We start from the raw sequence: 10,597 nt of genomic DNA, 5'->3' as shown, positions 1-10,597 counted from the left end.
CTCTTCCTCTCAGGACCTCCCTCCCCACCCCCCACCTCCTGTGGCCTGAGAGCCAGTTTGTATCCTTGGTGACTCTGGCATTCTGACCATAGTTGTTGGATCAAAGACTGACCTCTGACCTAAACTGGTCCAATTAGCATCTCCCTCCTGGGAGTTTAGATCCACTGCTGAGAGACAGCAGCTGAGTCATGTGTATGAACCCTTGAAGGCCACTGGGGAAAGTGGAAAAGAGTGAAGAATGCCCCCCCACAGAAGCAGTAGATACAAGGACCAGTATGTTCTAGAAAGTCTATATTTCTGTGTCCAGAAGTTTGCTGAGGCTCACTGCCATGGTTAATTTATGAATAGGATAAAATTCATGAACAGCGATGTAGTGAGATTTGGAAAACTCCAAGAAGCAGGGATCAGAAGGGAAACATTTGGTGAAGTTGTAAGTCACAATGGGAGCATGTCAGTCACTTTTAAGACCTCTGTCCTTAGCCTCCTGAAGTTAATGCATGTGCTTGTGTATATATGTACATGTGTATGTGTATATAAAGAATTTAAATATTAAATAAAGTAACATGCTATATATATGAAATTTAAAGTTAAAATTAAAAACAATACAAAAAATAAACATTTTTTGAGACAGGTTTCTCTGTGTAACAGCCCTGGCTGTCCTGGAACTTGCTTTGTAGACCAGGCTGGCCTCAAACTCACAAAGATTCAACTGCCCCTGCCTCCATAATGCTGGGATTAAAGGTGTGTGCCACTATCAACCATCATGAACAAAAATTTTTTAAAATTAATTTTTATATTACTTGTGTCTCATTATACATGAATTTAAAAGCTTGCTTATTTCTAATGATCCCAATTTAATAAGATTTAGTCACATTACTAGAAAGCCTTAAGGTCTTCCTGGCTTTTCAGAATTCTGGCTAATTCTGGCTGAAATAACGTAGTCATGAATTCACCCTTACTTCTCTATATCCAGTCATTTCCCAGGGAAAACAGAGCCCTCTTTCAGCTCCAGGCTTCCCTGTGCTGACGGTGATTGAGTACAACAGCTATGGTTTCACACTGTAACACAGGTTGGCCAAAGTAGGAGGGACTCCCAGCTGGTCTTCCAAAGATCCTGGAGTTTGCTCTCATTAGTCCAAAGTAGGCATATACCCATCTTTGAACCAATCATTGGGAATAAAGAGATAAGGCATACTACTTAAATTAAACAATCAAGACTCTCCCTGGTAACGTTTTCATAATTGAAACTAGAAGAAAGGAATATTCACAGAGACTCAAGTACCTTTAATGGGAACAGGAAGCAAAGGGGGGGTCTTAAAGGCACACAACATTAGGTCACTTATGTGACCTTTGATAAATACCCCTCTTTTGCTTCAACTTTATTAGGTAATTTAAAATTGTGAGCAAAGTCCTCACACAGATATGAACCTCACTCTTCACCTTCACACCTTTACATTCCTGGGCAGCTCTTAGGAAAGACTCTTGGCAAGACAGAGAGAAAGGAGAGGAAAATACAGTCTCTTTGCAGATGGATGGAGAGAGGCTCACACGGAGGTAATCAAGATCCTGGTCTCTACAAAGAAAGAAAAAGCAACAGAAATGTAGTTACTGGGACATTGTTGCACAGAAGCTCTTTTAGACAGAAAGAAAACAACTTAAAATCAGGAAGTCCCTGAAACTGACTTGACTCACTAGGCTTCTTCTCTAAAGGAAACAACAAAGACTACTGAGAGCCACTCTCAGACAAGCCAAGCTACAGAGAAGACTCTGAGACATGATCTACTGCCTGGAAGAAGGAGAAGCCAGCTGAGCCACAGGTTCAGACAAACTGAGGCACTGGGCAAGGACGCTCTTTCCTGCAGGTTGTGTGGTGTGCTCCAGGTTTCCAGTTTTTGTGAGCTGTCATCCATGCTATGGGGTGGGCTTTGATGATGCAGCTGTTTTTGAGTCATTTTTGCTCCTGTAAGTAACCCCTCATCCATATTACTTTAAGTCACTCCAATAAACTCATTGGTTCACCAAGTTGGACCTTGGTCGGCATCCTTACTTTGGTCTGTTGGGGACTCCCTATCTGGAGTGAGTAGACTTTGTGTGTTGTGTCTCCCCTGGAAACGTCAGTCACACAACAGACAGCTGTCAGACTGTAAACAAGTGATCCTAAGTAAAATTGTGAGAATTAGAAGGAAACTGAAATAACACAGACCTGTGTATTCATTAACCTTTACCTGTGATAAACCACTTCGGTGAAGATCCTGTAACTGGACTCAGAGTGAAGGAGCTTGAGTAATCTTAGCCTAAAAGACTGCTTTGTTCACTTGATTCCTTTTATTCATATAACATTCATATAAATATTTACAGGGAGAAAAACCTTCAAATCCTAACTCAATCAATGTTGTAAATACCATTTCAGAGCTACCATAAATGATTAAGCTGCAGATGATGCTGTCCAACACGGGTGGGATTGGAAAGAAAATGGCAGAGAAAACAGCCCAGTGTCCTTTGGGAGATGCTGAATCACCAACAGGCACAATGACGTGAGGAACACTTATAGGAGGAATAGAGACAGCAAAAGCCACCTGAAAGAGGCAGCCACATCCTACAACGATGGTTTAGAAGTACCTTCTCCATATGTTCCTTTGGGTTTCTGAAACAGAAATCTATGATTCAAATGAAAGTCAGACATGGTGGCATATGCCTGTAGACCTAGAACCCAGCACTCAGCAGGCCGAGGAAGGAAGACCTTGAGCTCGAGGCCTGCATGTGATATATAGCAAGAGCCTACCAAAAATGAAGAAGAGGAGGAAAAAGAGAAGGAAGAAGGTGAGAGGGAGAGAAACGAGGGGAGGAGGAGAAGGAGGAAGGAGGAGGAGAAAATTGAAAATAAAAAACCCCGAATCCGCATCTTTATGTGAGTGTGATTACAACCAACTCTTTAAAAATGCTTCTAAGGAAACATTGTGTGATGCATATTACCTTACCAACATCTTGAACTTGATAGAGACAGCTCAGTTCAGGCCTAGTAGCTTGGATGTTTGCCAGCTGCCTACCTGGTTACGACTTTGACCACCTTCCTGCCCCACATTCGCTTTTTTCCCTCCTCTCCTCCTGTATACGTATCCCTGCGTGATGCTTAATGTTCAAGCCACCCACTGGCCAGGTTACTACAGTGACCACTCTGTCCAACAGGGTGAGGGTGCTTTACACACAGTTTTACAACAGTACAAATGCTATTATCTGCAAACTATTTGTTTCTCCAAGAGTCTAAGACCTATAAAACAAAACATATCAGCCAATTTTAAACGCATTCTCATTTACTGATGGGCACTGATTTGTCTGATGCAAATGGGGGAACAGTTCAAATAAACAAATGCTTAGTGATGTCCAATGAAGTGTAAACAAGATCCAAATAAATGAGTGGGCACATTGGCTTCCTGCTCTGCCTTCCCTTCCTTATTAGTTCATCTTGAGCGATGCCTTCAGTGACTCCATTTGGATAGGATTCATCAGCCAGTTGCCTTTCAGTGCTGCTGGCTATTTCTAGAAAATTAATGCTAGAATTAATTCTAGAAACATGTTAAAGCATGTTCGTGACTCTCAGCAAATCCTCTTTCTTGTTCATGGTTGATCATTCCATTACGTCATAATTATCATACAGCTATAGCGTAAATACACGGTTATTTCCATCCCTCCGTCCAGATGGCCGGTTACACGATAATTACAGTATGTTTGTACTTACTGGGTTTAATTACCAGATAATCAGGAAGAACATGCAAATTGCTAGGTTGTTGTAACACAGTACATTGAACCAAGTAAAACCTGGGTATTGCATAAGTAAACAAGCTCTCACAGGGGGCTGTGCTGCTAACCTGTGACGACAAGAAGGCTGAGGTTGCTGCTCCTGCATCGTGTGGGTTAGCATTACATTCCTTGTGCTTGGATTAATGTCCAGATTACAAGGAAATGTAATGAGAGACATTCATGTTGCCACACCTATGTGGGGACAATGGGAACGTGGCCACAGGAATGGCCAAGCAAGGTGCCAACTCGTGGCTCTGGTATCCATTCCAGAGACACCTGCAAGCATGTGTGCTCAGCCCAACTGTGTACCTGCCCAAATGCTGTGAAATCCCAACCAAACACTCTTCTCCTGCTCTAGGCAGAGGCCAGCTCACAGTCCCACAGTGTGTGCACCCAGCCGCCAGTCATTTCCCCACTCACCAAGGGAAATTGCTTTGATCAGCATTTTAGGATTCCCATCAGGCCACGGATGCACATTGGTTAGTGGCCTCCATAGAACGTGTCCCTGTTTTCCCTTTTTTGCTTTCTACACAAAAGTGTTCTGGAGGAGTCAACGTCTGTCATTCCAGGAGACACCAGACCTTCCCATCTGCTCATTCCCTCCCCGTAGCCATGGCCATTGGCTGGAAGTAGGGCAGAAGCCACCTAAGTCTGTTTACAGTAAAAGAATTTTTAGAAATGCCAGAAGCAAGGTATTTCCCTCTTCTTTCCTGGATTCAACAATGAGATCTGAAGTCTCCAAGACCACCTGAAAGTCACTTTTCAGTCATAGGAAGAAAGCCGGTCTTTAGTGAGATTGCCCAGCCTCAGCCTGAACCCTTTGTGGATAATTTCCAAGCACCTGTATGAATAACAACCTGTCTTGCTTATGCCGCTTTGAGTTGCTGCTTCTGGCACCGACAGCCGCAAGCACAGTACCTTTAAAGCTGCCGAGCATCTCTGCTTGGTTTACCACCAAAAATCCTCCAGCAGTTTGCTTTTTTCCATTTCGTTTTGTTTTGAGAAAAGGTTTTACTGTGTAACCCAGACTCGGGGTTCCCCAGTCTCAGTCCCCTGGGTGCTGGGCTCACAGAAAGGCGCCATCCTGTCTGGCCCTTCAAGGCTTTTGCATGGAATCTTCTATTCCACTCCTGGGCATGAGCAGCCTTCAGTTCTGACCCACCATCTTGGAAGCTTGTATATTAACTGCCTTCTTGGTTGACAGATGAGGCAGAAGGTCTTGGGGAAGGAGCAGGTAGGATGGGGCGGGGCAGGACTTCGAAAGACCTTGCTTTTCTTCCGTGATGTCTAGAAGGGAGCATGTGAGTGAGTGTTCCTTGAGGTAGCTCAAAGTCATTGGCCAGGACAGGCAGAATCCAAAGCACAGTCAAGAAGACAAGTTACATAAACCCAAAGGACAACGGAGGGCCATTCTGGCCCTGGGAAGAGGAGGGCCATGCCAGAGACCTGGGCTCAGACTGTAAGAAGCTCTTGCATCTATGAGTGAAGATTGGCTTAGGTGGCCCTGAGTAGCGGCTCTGTCTATCTGCCTGCTTCAGAATCAAGGTTGGAAGTGTAGATGCTCTTTCCTCACCCATAAACTCATCAGGCCACTAGCTAGAGAGAGCCAGAAACCATCCAGGACATCAAATTAAAGAGACAGGAGTCTCCCATGGCTCTGTTCTTCTGGAAGAACTTTAAGGTATAGAAGCAGTATAGAAGATACAGGAGAGAAATTTAATGAAGTGTCATTTGGGGAAAACTTCCTGTTGAAGAAGTCAGAGGTTATGAAGCCTGGGGAGCATCAGGAGCATTGTCAAGAGAAGAAGCCCTGGGGTGCAGCCTAGAGCATTGCAAGGGAAGGAGCCCTGGGGTGCAGTCTAGAACACTATCAAGGGTAGGAGTTTGGGGGGCATCAAAAGCATTGTTAAGGGAAGGAGTTCTGGGGTTCAGTCTAGAGCATTGTCAAGGGACAGGAGTCCTGGGGTGCAGTCAAGAACATTGTCAAGGGACAGGAGCCCAGGGGTGCAGTCTAGAGCATTGTCAAAGGACAGGAGCCTTGGAGTATAGTCTAGAGCATTGTCAAGGGAAGGAGTCTGTACATCTGGAAGCTGGGAGGAGTCTGAAGCAGGAGAGAGAGCTGGATGGAAGAGGCAAGCAGAGTTGCAACTCCAGGCCCAGGCAGCAGTTTGCAGCTCACTTACCTGGAGGCAGCTTGCACAGGCAGACCACTCGGCAGTCAGATTTGCCTTTTAGGAGGTAATTGCCCATGCTTGCTCTGTGATTGGTTCCACTGCATTCCAAGGGTCTTTGGGAAGATAAAGAAAAAGGGGAATATGTGAAGGGTAGCATTTGTATACGATGTTAATATTTTCTTATTACTGAAATGTCATCACATGGAGATAGTCTTTGTTCTTTCAATGGCTTCAGAATGCTTCTCTTTGTGATATATCCATAGCTATTGATCTGTTCCTACCTATCCTTTGGAAAATCCCAGAAAAAAAGTATTAGGAAACTCAGGTTTCATCATAGGGTGCTTAAAATGTTAAAGTATATGAATATTACAAAAAAATTCCTGCTCTGTAATGTATCACAGTGAGACAAATAAAGCAATCCTCTTGGCTCCAAAATACTAAAAAACAAAAAGAAAGAAAAGGAAAGGAAAGGAAGAAAGATCAATATCAACACATCCTCAAAGAGCTGTGCAGCCCTGCAGCCCAGCTACTTGGGAGTTGAGGCAGGAGGACCTCAATTTCTTGGCTGTACTCAGGCTACAATTAGTTCAAGGCCAGGTTGGGAATCTTAGCAAGACCCTGACTCAAATTTTGAAAAACTCTTGGATACAGTGCTTGCCTAATGTGTTGGCTATTCTTGGATGTCTACATCTGGAATTAGCTAAAACCCAAATGGCTGGACGTACCTGTAAGGGATTTTTTTGTCTTAATTAAATCATTTGAAGTAGGAAGACCCACTTCCAATCTGGATCTTTAAGGTGGGAAGATCCAACTCTAGTCTGGGCCATACCTTCTGCTGACAGCCTATATGAAAGATACGGAAGAAGGAAGCTGACTTTCTCTTCGAATGCTTGCTCTTGCTCTGGCTGACAAGTCCCTTCCTTCACTGGCATTACAGTCTATCGCTTTAGGATTCCAGTGTTCACTGAAGACCAGCTGAAACATCCAGTCTCATCGACTGAATAACTACTGGATTCTCAAAACTCTGTTTGCAGATAGCCATTGGACCACAGGCTGTAAGCCGTTCTAATAAACCCCCTTCACACACACACACACACACACACACACACACACACACACACACACTCATACTCATCCATTCTGTAAATTCAGTTCCTCTAGAGAACCCTGACTACCACGCCTGGCATACATACCAGTTTTAAACACTGAAACAAAAATAAATAACTTGAACCTCCTTCCTGTAACCCCAAACCTCCTTCTGGTAACCTCAAGTGCAGCAAAGACATCCCATGGCCTCGGATGCATTTGGGCAACATCGGCCTCTTCACACCTCTCTGATGTGCAAGATGCCCTTGAAACACTCAATAAACCTTTTCAGGAAGTCCTGCTCTCAGCATAGGAGGAGGTTACAAAATGAGCATTTGCCAGACTCTAGTCACCAGGCACAGTTACTTCCCTCTGGCCGGGATGCTCTCCCTGATGCAGACAGATGTGTCAGTCATCTCTTCTGGTACTATAAAGCTTCAGCAGAGCATCAGTCCACATGCTATCAAAGAAGAACAACACATCTCACATCAGATGACCACAACTATGCATGCAGCTGTATTCTTATGGTCCAAGACAGATGACAAAGGAAGACAAGAAAAATACCTTTGTGCCACAAACTGTTGGTTTAATATGTCTTAGGTTTATGGATATGGTCCCCTTTTCTATTTTTTAATGTGACTACTAATAATAGAGATTATTTTATATGAAATAAGACAAGAATGACAACCACTTACTGAGATTACAATGTGCCATGGTCAAAACTAGGCCCTTGAAGTAAATTGTCTTAATATTCACGATAACCTGTGAGACACAGACATTATGCTTCCATTCTACAGAAGAGAAAACTGCAGGCCAGACAGCCACACAGCAGCTGCTACCACAGTGAGGGTTTGAACTCAGGCCACCTGACACAAGTCAACACAGCACACTTGGCTAAGGGAAGGCATCCTTAGAAATTACTGGACACAAATCCCCACCCATTGGCTTTGGTGAAGCCCAGCACAGGACAAGTGGCCATCTGTCTCCCTGCATTTCTTTTTGGTGAACTCCCAGTGGAGAACCAGGACACCACGCCACAGCGCTGAGCCAAGTTACGCCCATCACCTGGGCCAAGTTCTCATTGAAATGTGTGTGTTGGGGGGTGGGGCTAATGATTATTTTCAGTCCTGGCTCCTGATTATTTGGTTTAGGTTTTACACGATTAATTAGGAGCCTAAATTAATGCGAAGGGAAACACGTGTCCAGCTGGTCCTCCCAGATGTTCACTGAGAGAAACTCTCCAATTTGCACAGCGTAGCAGAGTAAACACGACTTGGGGAAGCTGGAAGCTGGTGCTGTACACACTCCACCCCGCACTCCTGGTGGGGAGGATCCCTGGGTTGGCTGGGCAAGCTGCTGCTACCCAGGTCTGCAATGATGCCCAGTGGCAGTGCCAAGGGGTTGCCACAGTCACACTGGCTCACTTGGGTCCTGAACAAGAGGGGAAGAAGGAAAGTCAAGCTGCAGAAGAGGAGGTGAGGAGAGTGAGGAGCCAGTCTCTGAGGAGCGGAGGGTGAGGGAAGGTGTTCTTAGAGACTTGGGCCTCCTGTGAAGCCCCATCACCCTGTGGTTCTCTTCCTCTTCTCACCATAGCAAGTGAGTTCCTTCTGTTACCTGTGGTGACAAAGCTCACCTACCTCCCCAGGTTTCCTTCTATTTGAAATGATGAGTTGGAATGACCAGAAGTAGGGGTCCTCAGAGGCTACTTGGCATCTCTCCATCAGAAGGCTCCTCCCTTCTGCTGTCTCCACGTGCAGAAACCATGGAGAAATGGGTCACACCTGAAAGGTGGGCATCCTCCTCTGGGAGTCGTTCCCTTCATCTGATGCTGGTTCCCCGGCCCTACACTGGGCCAGGAGTAACCCCGATAGCTTCACTGGGTCATTGACACCACTGCCAAAAATCTGTGTATCAACATAAGGTTCTCTCCCCTTCAAGGGAAAGAGATGCTGGCTGGGGAAGACAGGATGGCCCTTTACGACTAACGTGAAAAGGCAAGGCCAGACATAAAAGGCTGCCATGGGTGGTACGGTTTCTCTGAGATTACTGTAAAAGTTACAGGCTTGGAGACCCCCAGACTATCAATCTAAGGGCTGAACCACACAGAAATAACTGGAAGCTAATGTTTAGTGAGTACTCAGTTCCCATTCGGGATAAGAAAGTTCTAGACAAAGACAGAGGTGATAGCTGGTTGCAATGTGAATTTAATTAATGCTACTTAACTGACACTTTCAAGTGGGTAAAATGGTAAAAACTTACACTATGAATGTTTTACCATTATGAAAAAAAGAGCGTCTCACTGAGGTAAAGCCAGGTGCCAGGCAGTTTCCTGAATGTGGGCAGGGTGCGCTCCCCCTCTGTAAGTGGCCTGACCTCTGTGTGCTCCTCCCTCGCTGAATTTAGACACCAGTGGTCTCTGCAGCATTCATTCACAAATATTAATGATGGCCTAGACCAGCAGTTCTCAACTGTAAGCTACGGCCCCTTGGATTTGAATGACCCTTTCAATGGGGTCACCTAAGACCATCAGATAAAAGAGATATTTGCATTATGATTCATAACAGTGGCAAAATTACAGCTATAAACTAGCAATGGTAATAATTTTATTGTTGGGGGTCACTACAACATAAGGAACTGTATTGAAGGGTTGCAGCATTTGGAAGGTTGAGAACCACTACTATAGGTGCTGGGACTGTAGAGGGAGGGACCTTTACGGGTGGAGAGAGGAGGCTTTTCAATTTCCCCTTTTTGTTTGCAAGTATTTAGATGTTTACAATGAAAGAAAGTCTCTAAAACTACTTGATCTGTTTTGATTGGGAGTGGTTGGGTTCTTATTAGTGAGTACTAATTGCACAAAATAATGGGTTTAATTATGACAGTATCGTACATATATGTAATGCACTTCGATCAGCCACCACATTATTCCCCCTTCCTATTCCCTGGTAGTTAGTTCCCTTCTAGTTACATGGACTTAAATCTAGGCTCTGCATATGACAGAAAATGTGACATTTGTCCTTCTGGACCTGGCATATTTCACTGAGCATGGTGGTCTCCACTTCATTTGTTTTTCTGCTATTACATGCCTTTTTTTCTTCTTCATGGGAGGAATAATGCTATGTTGTGTATATCTGCCATACTTTCTTTATCCACTTGTGCATTGATGGGAACATAGTCTATCCCATAAGTTGACTACAGTGAACAAGGCTGCAAAAATATTATAATTAAAATTTTTTTAAAGATTTATTTATTTATTGTGTATACAGTGTTCTGTCTGCATGCATGCCTTGCAGACCAGATGAGGGCATCAGATCTCATTACAGACAGTTGTGAGCTGCCATGTGGGTGCTGGGATTTGAACCCCGGTCCTCTGGAAGAGCAGCCAGTTCTCTTAACCGCTGAGCCATCTCTCCAGCCCTACAATTAAAATTTTGATAAACATTCATTAATGTAGACAGCTTTGAGTTATATTGACACATTAATGTTTTGTAATATGTGCAGATGAGACGTGTTTCTACTCAGTCTTCTTCCAGCAAGGTTTT

The 10,597-nt window shown here is 44.4% G+C and overlaps 1 long non-coding RNA gene across 12 annotated transcripts in view; it reads right to left on the bottom strand.

Moving 5' to 3' along the window:
- Positions 1-1,279: 1,279 nt before the first annotated feature.
- Positions 1,280-10,597, bottom strand: part of LOC106021873 — an 88,065-nt gene continuing 78,747 nt past the window's right edge. For 8 of the 12 annotated variants that reach the window (XR_005873018.1, XR_005873022.1, XR_005873024.1 and 5 more), the window contains one exon: positions 1,280-6,085. This is a non-coding gene — a long non-coding RNA (uncharacterized LOC106021873). The remainder of the gene's footprint in view (positions 6,086-10,597) is intronic. The other 4 variants (XR_005873020.1, XR_005873023.1, XR_005873017.1 and 1 more) reach the window with 4 other exon arrangements.

Source organism: Mesocricetus auratus, unplaced genomic scaffold (genome assembly GCF_017639785.1).
Source record: "Mesocricetus auratus isolate SY011 unplaced genomic scaffold, BCM_Maur_2.0 Super-Scaffold_100045, whole genome shotgun sequence".
NCBI lineage: Eukaryota > Metazoa > Chordata > Mammalia > Rodentia > Cricetidae > Mesocricetus > Mesocricetus auratus.
The sequence above is the reverse complement of the archived record's forward strand: the minus strand, read 5'-3'. Positions and strand labels throughout refer to the sequence as shown.